This window comes from Euprymna scolopes, chromosome 6 (genome assembly GCF_053919585.1).
Source record: "Euprymna scolopes isolate OS-2025 chromosome 6, ASM5391958v1, whole genome shotgun sequence".
Lineage (NCBI taxonomy): Eukaryota > Metazoa > Mollusca > Cephalopoda > Sepiida > Sepiolidae > Euprymna > Euprymna scolopes.
This window is the reverse complement of record NC_136487.1, coordinates 90,513,579-90,531,555: the sequence shown is the minus strand read 5'-3', so window position 1 is coordinate 90,531,555 and position 17,977 is coordinate 90,513,579.

The window sequence follows — 17,977 nt, the reverse complement described above, 5'->3', positions numbered from 1 at the left end:
TTTGATACAATAAATGTTTTATAATTATATATTGATACATTTTGATACAATAAATATTTTTATAATTATATATAGATACATTTTGATACAATAAATGTTTTTATAATTATATATTGATGCATTTTTATAAAATAAATGTTTTTATAATTATATATAGATACATTTTGATACAATAAATGTTTTTATAATTATATATTGATACATTTTGATACAATAAATGTTTTTATAATTATATATAGATACATTTTGATACAATAAATGTTTTTATAATTATATATAGATACATTTTGATACAATAAATGTTTTTATAATTATATATTGATATATTTTGATACAATTAATGTTTTTATAATTATATATATATATACATTTTGATACAATAAATGTTTTTATAATTATATATTGATATATTTTGATACAATAAATGTTTTTATAATTATATATTGATACATTTTGATACAATAAATGTTTTTATAATTATATATTGATACATTTTGATACAATAAATGTTTTTATAATTATATATAGATACATTTTGATACAATAAATGTTTTTATAATTATATATTGATATATTTTGATACAATAAATGTTTTTATAATTATATATTGATATATTTTGATACAATAAATGTTTTTATAATTATATATTGATACATTTTGATACAATAAATGTTTTTATAATTATATATATATACATTTTGATACAATAAATGTTTTTTATAATTATATATTGATATATTTTGATACAATAAATGTTTTTATAATTATATATAGATACATTTTGATACAATAAATGTTTTTATAATTATATATTGATATATTTTGATACAATAAATGTTTTTATAATTATATATAGATACATTTTGATACAATAAATGTTTTTATAATTATATATTGATATATTTTTATACAATAAATGTTTTTATAATTATATATAGATACATTTTGATACAATAAATGTTTTTTATAATTATATATTGATACATTTTGATACAATAAATGTTTTTATAATTATATATTGATACATTTTGATACAATAAATGTTTTTATAATTATATATTGATACATTTTGATACCATAAATGTTTTTATAATTATATATAGATACATTTTGATACAATAAATGTTTTTATAATTATATATAGATACATTTTGATACAATAAATGTTTTTATAATTATATATAGATACATTTTGATACAATAAATGTTTTTATAATTATATATTGATACATTTTGATACAATAAATGTTTTTATAATTATATATAGATACATTTTGATACAATAAATGTTTTTATAATTATATATTGATACATTTTGATACAATAAATGTTTTTATAATTATATATTGATACATTTTGATAAAATAAATGTTTTTATAATTATACATTGATACATTTTTATACAATAAATGTTTTTACAATTATATATTGATACATTTTATACAATAAATGTTTTTATAATTTTATATTGATACATTTTTATACAATAAATGTTTTTATAATTATATATAGATACATTTTGATACAATAAATGTTTTTATAATTATATATAGATACATTTTGATACAATAAATGTTTTTATAATTATATATAGATACATTTTGATACAATAAATGTTTTTATAATTATATATTGATACATTTTGATACAATAAATGTTTTTATAATTATATATTGCTACATTTTGATACAATAAATGTTTGGGTTTCAAATATTTTTCCGTTTGGAAAAAAATCTTATTTGTTACTTATTTGCCGTGTTATTTGACCAAAAAGAAATTGGAGTTATCGCCCCCTAACAATAGCCGCCGTCTACATATTGCATAAGTGTCCCCGTAATGACTTTTAAACGATATCTCCCCTCCCCATGTTAAGAATTGATTTCGAAATAATGACGTTACTATTTCAGCGCCGTACCAAAATTGCATAAGACCATGTTTTCTTTTTTGTTGTTTCGTAATAACACAAGAATTGTTTAAACTAAATTAATTCTTCTAAATAAAATAATTGATTTCTTTGATAATACGTGCTTTTATTTTTGTTTTTCGCAATAACGCAAAAAGTGTTAAAATTAAATTTTTAAAAAATAAATATATGGTTTCGTTTTTCGTATCTTGACTCCGTGATCAAGTCTATTTTTTTAAAACAAGAGATAAAAATAATTTTTTAAAATATTATGAAATGTGTATTCTCTTTTAAAGACAATTTCTTCTTTAAGAACAGTCATAAAATGTGTTTTCAATCGATATTTATCAATAAGGGACCAGTTTTCCTACGTAGCAAAAAAGGGGGAGTTTTTCGGGTACGAGTTTTTCCGGTACGGGTTTTCCAGATACGAGTTTTCCGGGGTACGAGTTTTCCGGGGGGGGGGGGGAGTTTTCCCGGTACGAGTTTTCCGGGTACGAGTTTTCCAGGGACGAGTTTTCCGAGCACCCAATGAATAAAAAGAACATCATCTCTTGATTTATCTGATATTTCTGATGAGAAACTTTCGATTTTACCAAGCTGAATGGAATCGTCAAGGCATAGATAAACTTTAGAAGAATCCTTCGAACATGTTTTTTTTTTACAATAGCCAACAAAACAAAATTAGGTAAAAAAATACAACAGATAAATGTCACCAAAGACAAAATATGTTATTGAAATGAATGTTTTCAACGGCAGAGTATTGTATTGAAATGGGTATTTTCGATAGTAGAAGAATATACTAGAAGAGAAACAGTTAAAACAAAGATATTTACAATTAAATATTTGTAATGAAAGATTGGAATGTTAGTTACAGAAACAATAAATAATACGACTGACCTGGTTATGTGACGTCAGATAACGAACAAAGAAACTAGTTATCATATATTCACGAAACACAGACGAGTCAAGAGGAGTCAGTTAGTCAGGAGCAGTTCGCCAAAGAAGGTTGGAATTAGAGTTTTTCCGTCAGTCATAGAAATATTCGACTGAACCAATTAGTGTAATGTAGAAACAAAAAGAAATGCGGGCAATCTCCCAGGGAAGTCACAGACCATGAATAAAGCTATATGAAAATATAATGAGGTTTTCTTTCGATGGAAGAAGTATTCATTTCAGCGGAATAACCACAAAGAACTACCAGGAAAGTATGTTTCTCCTTTGCCTGATGTTATTCGTCCTTTGTTAAAACGAACTGCCCCTCGTTACTTTATTTGTCCCGTTTATGAACTGCGTAATTTAAATGTGTACACACTCGCACACACTCAGCCACCCGCTCGATGAACATTTTAAATACAAAAAAAAAAAAGAGAACATTATTTATATACCAAGTGACACGTATATACAAGTGCATACACATCACGAGCCGCTAGACGACTCATGCGTATATAGATTATACATGCACAAAAGAAACACTAAACGATATGGCCCGGTAACAATACGGACATGGATACCCACACTTATCTAGTCAGTATATAACACGGTTACCGAGAGTCCAAATGGCTTTAACAAAACCGCTTATTTTTTTCGTTCTAATCCAACACACTTGTCACTACTTTGTTTCCAAGTTAATAAACACTATAAAATAAGTCAAATTAATAATTTCTCACCCCTTTTTGTTTTGTTGACTATTGTAAAAAAAATGCCCAATCCTTTTAATATTTTAGAAGTGTCGGCAGAGAAAAATGTGAAAGTCCATCATAAACATAAGAAGATTATTCCGAAGAAAAAAAAACATGTAGTTTCTCGTTTGAAATTGAAATAAACTAACGTGACTTGTGGAAATTCAACAGTTGGACCCATCATTTGTTGCACATTGCTGTCCTGTTTAAAATACAGTGTAACCCGGATATAAGCGACTTCTTCTAAGGCCCTACAGCTCTCTTATATCCGGGTTACACTGATATCCGGGGGTTCTTATATCCGGATTACACTGTACATTAACACAGGCTCTAATTTGAGATCAGAGAAAATCTGTCTTATATCCGTTTTTCTTATATTCGGGTTCCACTGTATTTTTATATTATGAGCGCCCGGCGCGAACGCGGAATCCTACAATATTATTATATCACATTTGTTCAAAGTAAAATATACTCACCCAAGTACTCTGGTATATATAGTTTCGGAATATATCTGATTATAGGGGTGTCTATCTGCAAAACCCTAAAAGATTTTGTAACATATTGCCGTTCTATGGACGTGCAGCACGAACGGAGCCCTTGCGATATCATTAAACTGTATTTACATACGAAGCTCTTGCGATGTTATTAAACTGTATTTGCATAGAACAGATACTACACTTTGATTCTAGCAGTAAGATCAAAAAAGTTATTCTAGTTCTAGTTTCACGTTTGACACAAGTGGAATTTTAAAAATGATGTTTTTGAATTGCATCTTCAGAATTCGGCCGGTCTATCTAAAGAAAAAAAAATTGTGGAAAGTGATAATGTACACACGACCATAAAATTGCCACAACGTATTATCTACTAATAAAAATCTCATTATTTTTTTTAGACAAGCTTCATAGGTAGCTGATTTTCATTACAGAAGGTGCGCATGTTATGAAAAAAGTCATAACGCTAATGTCGAGGAAGTTTTCAGCAGTGTACTCCAAAAAGGGTTTGGAAATGGATTAGATTAGAAGAGAGATGGATCACTTTGTCTTCTTTTAAAAATTGAAATTTAATTTGTTTCTGACACCAATCCCATTATTTTTTCAGACAAACCTCGTAAAATTAAAAACTAACAAAAAAAAAAAAAAAAAAAAAAAAAAAATCAAACAAACTCGACAGTGGACCGTAACAACGAAGTTGAGAAACACCCCAGAGAAATCCTTTCAATAGCTTCTAGAATTGTAGGCAGAGAACAATGCGAAAGATATGTCCTAAACTGGAATAATGTTGCCAATTCTAGGGAAGTGACTCTTGGAGCACCGATTGCCTGTTTTGACAAAGTACAAAATCGACTTCGAAATCTAGTGCGGGATGTTCTTTTCTCTTCTCTACAGTTCCTTTCTCAAAGAAGAAACCTTGCTAAAAAATCTCCTGCCCCCTTCCTGTATATACTTGTCTAGCTTCAACCGCGGTAAATAAATTCTATTCTTTCTCTGTGTACATACAAGTAAACGACACTTCAATGAGCAAAGACTCTTTCCAAGCATTGCTGTCGGTGGAACACAATACCATGGGGCTGCTTTCCAGCTGACTACAACATAGTCGTTTTCAAGTCCAAATTCTTACCCAGCCATCCTCTTAAATAATCAAATTTTGCCCAGTTTCAACTATCGTCGCCAACCATCGCTGTGTTTGTTTACCGTTCGCATGACAAACTAATTAACCATTATTCTCGAGTGGCCTTTGAGCATCGATAGGCGCTGGCTTATTAGTATTTAAAAAGATAAATGTCTATTATACTTAGTGTGGTATTACTTTGAAGAGGGAAAACCATGTAGCTTATTGGTTGAACATTGAAATAAACGTTTGTGATACAAGTCTCGTTATTTATTTATTTTTTTTTAGATAAATCTCGTACATTTCTGAAATTTTTAGATGAGGATTGATTATTTGGATTCATTCTCATCTTTAGTGTCATTTTCACAACGTTTCAGTCGATGTAACTTCTTTCAGGTGTATATTGTCGAACTCGGGAATTTGGACGGAATTTCGAACGGAATCTTTTATTTACTTCACGGGGATAGCTTGCTCTCGTTTCGTCAGCCATCATAGGTAATTGACAATAGCACCTTTTTCGGTCACCCACACTGAAAATTGAACCTTCAACCTTCAGGAGAATATCACTTTCACAATTAACTTTTTGAAGTACTCTAACCACTGCGCCAAGAATCTGTAAATGGTTGTCGTAAATAACCCACTTTTCATTACAAATCACAATCCGGTCGAGAAACAGGTCATTCGTGTTGCGCAAAAGAAGGGAAGATGACACTTCATAACGGCGTTTCTTTCGGGTTCAATTCGTGAGGCACCCATTTATCAAGTTTTTTTGTCTTTCCAATCTCTCTAAAGTGCTTGGAAATTGTCGTATACGTTATTTCAGAAGCAAATTCTCGAACAGATGTGCGTGAATTGGCTTTTACTAAGGCTCTTAATTGACTGCTGTTAACATCCAATTGCTCTTCGCTACGCTTATTATCTTCAAGGTTCTCGTCGCCGCCATGAAATATCTTAAACCACCATTGTGCTGTGCGTTCAGTAGTGGTTCCTAGGCCAAACGCTTCGTTGATATCGCGAGCTGTTTCAGCAGCTTTTCGACCTAGCTTAAATTGAAATGAGAAAATTGTACAAATTTGCTTTTTTTTCTATCTTGTATTCAACGTTCTGAAAAGAAGACATAGTTGTTTTAAAACGATTGTAATTTAAACGATTAGATAGAGCGAAAAACGCCCTTTAAAATGGTATATAAAGTGAAAGTACTTTAACGAAAACTTATTTGAAAATTAATCATTTGAAATCAAAATTAAAACTTCCGTAAGAACTTTCTAGTCAGCCTAATAAATATTAACGTTTATTAGTAAATATATTCCTAAAGACTAAGCTCGGCCTCATTTTCAAAAAATAAATCAACCATTGTTCATTACACTTCCTTTTATGTCAAATATATGTATATGTTTCATATTTCGTAAAAATTTGCCGAGCACTTTGTGAAAATCAATATCTATATTTATTTTCAAGAGTAGAGGAACTTTGTCCGTTTGTTCCTATAAAAAAGGTAAAATAAAATGTAACTTATTAACTTCCCTTTCATCTATGAGAATCTTGTATTTTAGTTTTAACAAAAACTATTAGTAGTCGTTTTATTAGTAGTAAAATAGTTAATCCCTATCCATAATACATCTGACCATTCAAGGGTGTTACATGCCAAATTTGACGCAATTCCCTCAAGTAGGTTTAAGCCCTATAAGTGTCTGATGATTTGTTTGGGATAGTAGTACAACTAGTAATACAGCTGCTGTTTAGTTAATTAATGCTTAGTTAATTAATAGCTAGTTAATTACTGATTGTTTGAATCATCTGTATGTATAATGTGTTGATTTTTATAATGAATACTTGAAGGAATTATTTTTTAGGCTGAGTTAAGAAAATATGGAGAAAATAATAGGTCACTGTGGTCATCCATACATACGAAAGTCGCTAAAAGTACTGAATAGTTAACACTAATTTTCCCCCCTCACACCCAATAAGGTAAGTTTTACTGTGTAGCTTTGAATCAAAAAGAGAATTGGTTTGGGTAGAAAATAATCAGGGCTTAGCGTGTAACGATTGTGCAAGAACAAAAAAAAAAACAAAAAAATAAAAAAAAGAAACAAACAAAAAAACAACAAAAAACAAAACAAAAAACACCTCATAATTAATATCATACGCCTTAAAATGAAAGCGTATATGAAACTAACCAATAATAATATGCATAACATTTTTTATTTTACATATTTTCTTCCACAAAATCTTTATTATCAATAATCGACATTCAATAGAAGCCCCAGTATGCCTGCATTTTTTGTTTACGAGTTATCGATTGTTAACTACCCTATACTTTTATCATGAGTCTTATTTTGTCATAAACGTTAACACTTGTCTAGCTAAATAGAGAATTTCATTTTAATGCGTTTTACATGATTATAAGTTACCAAATGTTCTCTATTCTATAATTTTATCGTAAAGTAATGAACAAATGTTTAAAGACATTGTTATTAAACTGGGTTAGTGTTCGGCAAAAAATCCCAAAACACACACACACACACACACACACACACACACACACACACACACACACACACACACACACACACACACACACACACACACACACACACACACATCTGCAGCAACAAAGTTATTTTCGGCTGCCCGTAACTATAACAATCTAATCTTCACTAATCTGTTCCCCATACAACCCCTTTTCATAGAATAAACGTCGCCAGTCTTTCCCTACTCTATCATTATTTGCATGGTACATGCTCAACAGAGTTCCAACCTCTGCCCCCACCATGTTGTAAAACATTCACATCAAAAACTCGTCTAGCGTCACCCAATGAACTTTCCTTTCTTCCTTTGTATACCTAAAATTAAACGGAATTTCCATAAACAAAGTTTCTTTCCAACAACTTCACACACGTCTTCCCAGCTGACAACAACATGGTCGTTTTGACGCATCATTTTAATAAACCCTTGTCGAGCGGTTCACTTAAATAAACTATTTCTGATGATTTCAAAACATCGTTTTCAATCATCTCAAAGTGTTGTTCGTCGCCAGCGGATAGTCTCATTAACTATTATCCCCGAGTGGCATTTGGGCCTTGATAAGTAAAAGATAAATAATTTAAATATGCAAACTTCTACGTTTGTTGCTAATTCCAACTCTCGATCAACACGTGATTCCGAAGATAGACCGATGTTTATATAAGTGCGGAATTTAGTGGTCGGCTGAAATTCGTTTAATTGACTGTCTGAAAATTAAAAAATATTTTCGTTTCTTTTGAAAATGATTGATGGAACTTGATGAGGTATTCGTCCTAATAATCCCTTGGAACTTTCAGCGGAATCCAGCTTGCACGTACGGCCGGATTGTGGAACCAGCTGCCGAAGGCATTGCGGGCGTTCACGTTTTAATAATTTCAAGTGGCCTGGCCACCGGTTTCCAGGCCATTTCGTCATGCAGCAGGACCCCTTTTCTACACGCCTTAAATCAACAAGAGGCGGCTGTTGGTCGAGCCAGGATCCGAATTCCAGCGTCGAGCACGAACTTATTTATACCGATCAGGCAGTGAGAGGTGCGGCGTTCACAGATTGTTTTTATAAATAACAAACCGTCTTTGCCATATTAAATCCCACTTTCTCTTTCCCCTCTCCCTAATATGTGTGTGTGTGTGTGTATGTGTGTATGTGTATATATATATATATATATATATATATATATATATATATATATATATATATATAGCATGCTGAATGACGAAAAGAAGAATGAACAAAGAGAAATAATCAAAGACTATATAAATCTCCACAATTATCATCTATTTATTTTTCGATAAATCTTTCACGTGCAATATCAGTAAATATAAGTTTTACTGTTAGTATTAAAAAAATCCAGCATTGGCGGGGATCTTTTGATATTCCGGGATAAACATCTCTCTTCGCAAAAAAGAAGAAGAAAAAAACCCCAAAAGCTTAGTGTGTTTTCTTTCTCTATCTTTCTCTTTCTCAGAAGTCTTTTTGCTATATTCAACGTTTTAATCCTCGTCGGATCTTGGTCTTAATACTGCTATTTGATTTTTAATTTGGTGTCAACCTCCTTGTTATGATGAAGAGACTGTATATAAATAAAATTAATATTGTCTCCGAAAAGGTCGTACACAATTCTTAGCTGTTGTTAATGTTTGGATTTCTTTGACCGTATGAAAATAATCTTGTCTTAATGTATTAATTTCATTTACCTCCCATTTACTTCCCCTCTCCTCCTATCTTTCTCTCCACCCCTCACTTTCTTCCTCTCTTTATATATATATATATATATATATATATATATATATATATATATATATATATATATATATATATATATATATATATATATATAACTACTTAATTTACTCACAAAAAATTAATATACAAAAGTATAAATTTATGCGTAAAACTTTAAGTATTTACTTCAAAGTGCTCAATACGTAGGTAGAGCTAGTTAGTAAATCATAAAATATATATGGCGATTAAGCTACACTGAATATTCCGCGTTTCATCCACTCTAGGACTCTTCAGGCTTATGCGCGAATTTTGTGGTTGTTTGTCGTTTTTATATACATATATAAAAACGACAAGCAACCACAAAATTCGCGCATAAGCCTGAAGAGTCCTAGAGTGGATGAAAAGCGGAATATTCAGTGTAGCTTAATCGCCATATATATTTTATAACTTACTATATATATATATATATATATATATATATATATATACATATATATAAATATATATATAATGTAAATATATATATAATGTATATATATAATGTATATATATAATGTGTATATATATAATGTATATATATAATATACATGTATATATATAATGTATATATAATGTATAAATATATATATAATGTATATATATAATGTATAAATATATATATAATGTATAAATATATATATATAATGTATATATATATAATGTATAAATATATATATAATGTATATATATAATGTATAAATATATATATAATGTATATATATGATGTATATATATAACGTATATATATAATGTATATATATAATATATAATGTATATATATAATATATATATAATGTATCTATATATGTAAAGAATATATATATATATATATATATATATAATTTAAAGGAGATTAGAACAATAGTCTAAAGAGCTGAGTGTATTTCAATGTAACAGTGAAATTACTAGTTTAATTAAAATACAGGAAAGAGAAAGTGCTCGTTGTAATTTAGATATATAATAAGCTCGATAGGTAAATATCCTAGAGCTAATTCAATATTAAGTAATGTGATTGATAATTTAAAATTTGAAAATCAAATCATAATTAAATTAAAAATCGGTTTCATAAGAAGGAACAACAACAAAATCAATTATCTGTACGATCGTTTCGGAAAACAATGCTTTTTATTGTGGTAGACATCAAGTTACGTACAATAATTACATATAGTTTTTTTTATAAGCAAGGTCTCCTCGTCAGCAAATTTTGAAGGGTTTTTAGTAAATTTAAAAGACACCATAAATAAACCTAGCATTAAAAGTAAGGCAGATGTATCTGAAAAAAATTGAAATAAAAGGTCTGGATTTAAAATTTATAAGAAAATTAATATGGGTTAGAGATAGAAAAGAAATAGAGTGAAATATAGATTTAAATTTAAATTATAAGTTTGCTTTAGGTTATGAAAAGGAGGGGTTTGTAAAGAGATAGGTTTTGATACTCAAAAATTTTACTCCAAGCAAAATATTATGAAAGTAAAGATAATTTTCGCGAAAATATATTTTTTATTTCAACTTTGTTACAATTCGTATCCAAGAGTGACCATCAAAATGATGTTTCCTTACAAAGAGAAAATGTTATATATATATAATAATATAAATATACAAGTTACTTTCATGGTAGAAAGTTCATTGGTTTGTATTTTTAAGTAGTTTGTAAAATATTTTTATTTTTTTTTTAAATTCACGAACCGGTTTAAAAAAAATCAAAATGGCAACGACTTTGAAATGGAGAGCCCCGTTTTCAATTTGAAGGAGGGGCACCTGAGCATTCTGTGCTAACAATTTAAGAGAGTTCCGTCAACGTAAGGAATATTTATAAACATATTTTAATATTTTCCGTTATTTTGTGCTTGAGGAATATTCGATTATGGCGTGTGTAGTTTATATAAAAATTCATTTAAGTTGTTATCGCCTCAAATTTTGCTTTAATTTCAGGTCGCTGAAATTATTTCAAGTAAAGAGCATTAAAAACTATTTAAAAAAAAAAACATGAACTGAACTTTTATTGACTATGGTAACATTTATTTCTTGTATATTTATTTTTTCGGATAGTCGTTTGTTGGCTTTTCTGCTAAACACTCTTGCTTAATAATATCGACGAAATATCGAAAAACAAAGAAACAAAAACAGTTTTGAAAAATAATGAAGCTTTACTTTTTTTTTTAATTCAATTTTTACCCTAAACAAGGCACAGTGCCACTTTGAAGCAGGGGGCTACTATTAGGGAATTAATTAGCGGGATCATTATGAGGGGAGAAGAGTAGAAAGATGTTTGTTAACATTACACTTGAACTTCTGCATATCATTGCAGTTTGCTTTAGTAAAATAACCCGAAACAGCAAAATGGGATATTAAAAAGTAAGCACGTAATTACTTTAGTTTTTTAAAGCAAAGAATCGATATAAATATTAATAAGAAGAAAATGGCGCCCTTTTCAAGCAGAACAGCTTCGTTTCAGTTTTACAATATTGAATGGGTACTTTTGCGCCGTGGGATTCAGGGTTGTACCATTGTAATGTAAAGAACACGCAGAAAGGGTTGTAATCAACTGAATTCCTTCTAGTACGCTGACAAAAAAAAGCTTAAACAGATATATAAATAAAAATAAAAAGGTTATGCAAATGTTTTTAAAAAGACACGTAATCACGTGAGCAGGAGTTTTTCCTTCTATTGACACGATAACAAGTAACGTTCTTATTTTTTATTATTTATCTATTTATCTATTTTCGAAGAGTGCCACGTGCAAGTGGAGAAGAAAAAAAAACAGAGTTATGCAAAATTTGTGTCGAGAATTGTCTAAAGTTCCGACTTTTTTCTTGCCTTTCACTTTCATAAGAACGTGAATTTATGAGGTGAATTTATTCGACACAATATGATTCAACTCCAAAAACTAAATAAAAGCTAACGTGAATTAAGATTAAAGTTAAGGTGTTATTGTGGACCCTTACCCCTTTTAAAAACTTGTTAAACTTTGTGACATGTTTACATTCTATGGAAATCAGGCGCGAACGAACACCCAATAATTTTATTATACCACATTTCTTCAAACTGAAATATAATTATCAAAGTATACTTACGCAAATAGATATGAAAAGTCTTTGTTAAAGTTTATGCCATATTTCAATGGAGTACAGGCGCGAACGCAGACCCCACAATTTTATTATACCATCCCTATTTAAGTTGAAACATACTTATCAAAGTATTATTATGTACAAAAACACATGTAAACGTTTTTATCAAAGTATTCTTATGTACATCTATATCAAAAACCCTTGTAAACGTTTTTATTTTCATTTTTTATTTCCATACTTTGGGGGCCAGGCGCAAACGCAGACCCCACAATTTTTATGAACCACTGTTCTGCCAGATCAAACATACACATTCCTGATCCTCGATACATCTTCTATCATTATATGTAACACACACACACACACACACACACACACACACACACACACACACACACACACACACACACACACACACACACACACACACACACACACACACACACACACACACACACACACACACACACGTTCAGCTTTATATTATAGATATATAAATTTCTGTGTCCCCAATGATTTTCCAAAACGACTGGCAGATTTTTATGAAATGTGAGACATAATTGGAATAAAAAAGTGTAATAATCATCTGTGGTTGATGAGTTTTTACAAATGGAGATAGAATTCACTCTTTGAGAATAGATTTACTAAGAAAAGTAAGTCTTTATTGATACATAAAATATTATATCTCATTAAAAAATTCATGACATATATATATATATGACACACACATATATATATATATATATATACACACACACACACATATATATATATTATGATGAGAATAATGGAAATAGTATTCTGACAAAATAGAGAAATAAAAAGGAACAAATAGAGTTATGTGTTCATCAACGTTTCGTCTTTATTTCGAGGAAGTCTCGAAATAAAGACGAAATGTTGATGAACACATAACTCGATTTGTTCCTTTTTATTTCTCTTTTTCTGTCTCTCTCTCCACACACACACACACACACACACACACACACACACACACACACACACACACACACACACACACACACACACACACACACACACACACACACACACACACACACAAACAAATATTAAAGAGAACAGAAAGCTTCTATATATATAGGTTTTTTTCCACCTTTCTAATTACGTTTTTATGTTAGTGTCGAAATTGTCGATATAGATTCCATAAGTATTACTCGTAACGTTTTCACCACTTCGGACAAGCATCCCGAGCGAGAGTAAATGGATATATATCTACATGTATACTATTAAAATACCCACCCAAGGACAGGAACAGGCAATAAATACAGCAGTATATATATATATATATATATATATATATATATATATATATATATATATATATATATATATATATATATATATATATATATATATATATAAGCGACGTCTTTTTGTTGTTCATCCCTATAATGACATAACAGACGAATTTGTGGGAAAACAGTATTGACATATATTTCTAAATCAACATGGACGAAAACAATTCTAACTAGGTACGGGCAAAATGAATGCTGACGCCCAAAAAGTATAAACATTTTGACCCCTCCCTTTACTTAAAAATTCACCAAATATCAGGAAATTAACCAATTTTAATGAAATTTTCAGTATTTATCAAATAACGATCGCGAAATATAATGAACCAATTATTTTTATTTAAATCTTAGTGGAGATCTATTATTTAGTTTAAACAAAAAATACCTTTATTAAAGTTATGGTTTTCAGTAGTGAATAACAAACGCCATAATTTATTTTTGCTTTTTTTATATAAATAAATAGATATTACCATTGAATTAAGCATTGTTTATTTAATATTTTCATACAAAAATTATAATTGCAAAAAATATTTCTACTTTTCTTCTAAATTACAGGTTTCGCATAATTTTTATATGCAAGCTTTTAATAATTTCCTTTCTTGCAATAATGTGAAACTTTCGGCGTAACATATTTTTTATATAATATTAACAATAATTAAAAAAAAAAAAAATTTAAAAACAGGAACATATAAAAATAATTAAATTAAAAAATGGAAAAATTTATACAAACGTTCCATGTCGGTAACTACGGATGCCCATTCTTGAAAAGAAAAGGAAACCTGTCCGTTTTGCCCCCTCAACCTCCACCCTCTACCTTTTCCCCTCCAACTACCCGATGTCTTTATTCAGATACGTTTCAAATTGTGTAAAGTCGACTTTAAATTTCACGTAAACATTCCGATTAATTAAAACGTGTTTGTATTTTTTTTAAGTGTTAATTTTTCCAATAATTATAAATTGTTTCCTTCCCACTTTGAATTCTATATAAATATTAATAAATAATAGTGTTAACTTTTTTTTTCAATGAATAAATTGTCAGTATAATTAATGAATTTAATTAACATTCATGCCATTTATAGTTTATGAAAGTTTAAATTCTATTAATAATTGTTTGAACTTTTATAATGAACAAGCACCTTCAAAATTGTCAAATCGGACCTATACTGTGTTTATTTGTTTAGGCTGTTATGCGTTTATGTTTGTGTACGCATGCACAACCGGAAATCGTAAACCGGGTGGTGGGTTACAACACCCGTTACAAGGTCACCTGAGTTTTATAAGTATATAGATAAATTGTCATTGTAACTTAGTGAATTAAATTCACTGAATTTAATTGAGTCAATTAAATTGACCTTCCAATGCTTGATAAGCCGGAACATTGTTATATAATAACATTATGTCATTAATGTGCTTCCGTATTTCTTTGAATTTTGCCGCCATGACTTTTTATTTTGACACGAAACTAATTTTGTTGCTACCATGGCCATATTTTTTGATAATTATTACCCTTTTTAGCAAAAGTTAAGTACATTTATTGTATTAATTGATTATTTTAAGACTTTAACTTAATACTTCACTTGGAAATAATATTTCTCTTGCCAGAAAAATGTAAACACAATATTTTTCATGATGAATTTTTACGTGAAATATACGGTTTTTCAGATTTGAGATAAAATTAGTCCATGTATTTTTTATTTCAAACGCTATTTTTTCTTTGAGAAATTAATGTTAAGCTGTAATCTTTTAAAGATAATAAAAAAGTAACCGAAAATTTAAAAAATATTATGATTAACCGGCGTTCAAAACCAGGTCCCATACCGAAGCAGGCATTAGATTTGCCCGTACCTAATTCTAACACACACACACACACACACACACACACACACACACACACACACACACACACACACACACACACACACACACACACACACACACACACACACACACACACACACACACACACACACACACACACACACACACACACACACACACACACACACACACACACACACACACACACACACACACACACACACACACACACACACACACACACACACACACACACACACACACACACACACACACACACACACACACACACACACACACACACACACACACACACACACACACACACACACACACACACACACACACACACACACACACACACACACACACACACACACACACACACACACACACACACACACACACACACACACACACACACACACAAGAATATTCAAACAATGCACGCGCTTTAAAAATAATGTCATTTCTCTAATAATCATAAATAATATAATATTTGTTCATGAAATATTCAAATATCTTTTTCATTGTTAACATCTACGGTGCTTTATTTTCATAAAAAAAAGGAAAAATACATTTTTTTAAATACTTTTCTAATACTTAAAACTATAACTTAAGCCACGGCGTTTTTTGTTTAAGTAAAATAATTTATTTTCACTAAGATTAAAAAAAAAACTAATAAATTAATTATATTTTGTGATCGTTAATTAATAAATTCTGAAACTTTCATTAAAATTGGTTGAATCTCTGAATTTTGGTGAATTTTAAGTGAAGAGAGGAGTCAAAATATTCATATATCTTGGAGATCGACCGTTCAATTTGAACATAAAATCCGAAAGCATTTTATCTTTCTGTCTTTCATTAAAAATTCCAAATATATAATGGTGTGTGCATGTGTAATATATATATATATATATATATATATATATATATATATATATATATATATATATATATATATATATATATAGTTAATGAATGACAAAATTCTATATTCCAAAGTTCATGATGTTTTTCATCTTATAATTTATTCCTTTAATTCAGTTGACATTTACAATTCTTGACAGTATCTGTTTCGTAGCGCAAAAAAATCACCTAATTATTATATCAATTAGTGAATTTATTTTGCCCTTAACTCATCAGAAGAAATAGCAACAACAAATCCGTCAAAAGGAAATAAAGTGCGTTTTGACATGATTAAAATACGAAAATTGGAAGAGAAGCTGTAAACACCTTATAATATGTTTCCATTACGCCATTTTGAATGTTAGAAATAAAGTCACTGAACCCATTTCTTCGTACTAACAAGTTCTATTAATTTAGGAATATTCTGGCAAAATGTTCTATTTAATAATTAGTAAATTTATTAATTCTAATTAATGTAGTCATACTTATGAAAATAACACCAAAAATTAATCTATTACACATGTTTGCATATATGAAACAAACAAAAAAAAAACTGTTTACAATTTACGGTTATATTAAATTATTTATTAATTTGAATTTGAAATCATACATAATTAAGTTCACTTAACTGTTATAATCAAGTTTATTGCTATTTCAACTATAATCCTTAGTATAATTACGTTTGATTGAGAGTTATAATTTCGCGTTGAATCTCTACGGTTCCAGGTGAGAATTGTCTGAAGATAGCGGTTTCAATCCTACCCAAAGCCGGCCAGAGGCTTGCTTGGCCAAAACGTAGTGACACGACAACAACTACGGAAGGCAGTAATTGCAGTGAATGCAGTTAGGAGATTCGGAGTTCCTATCCGTCGCGGTTACCACCTGACGAAGGACAGAGGAATAGTTGGCCGAAACGTCGTGAAACAACCAAGAAAAAGATGAGGGCAATAGTCCGCAATAAATAAAATTAATAAATAATACTCATCTCAATAATAAATTCCAATTAAATAATACTATTAAATCACGATTCAAATTAATCGTATAGTATAATTCGCCTTCTTTTACAACTGCAAATAATTTCCTTTTCTTATATCATGTACCAAGCGTCAGGCGGAGTTTCTTATCTAAGAACAACTTATCCATGGAATACATTATCACACGATTGCTTCATTTCGAATCATAACATAATTTTCTTCAAATCCAATATAAAAATAATTGCCGTAAACGTTTCCCATAAGTCATTAACATTTTCATAATTTTCAATCTTTTTATAATATTCTTTATCGTTCAACTCACAACCTACCCATCTCATTAACCCTTATCCTTGAGTGAATTTTGGCATTGATAATTGGTGAAACACGAATAAAACAAACAATAAATATTTAATCTGGGTAGTT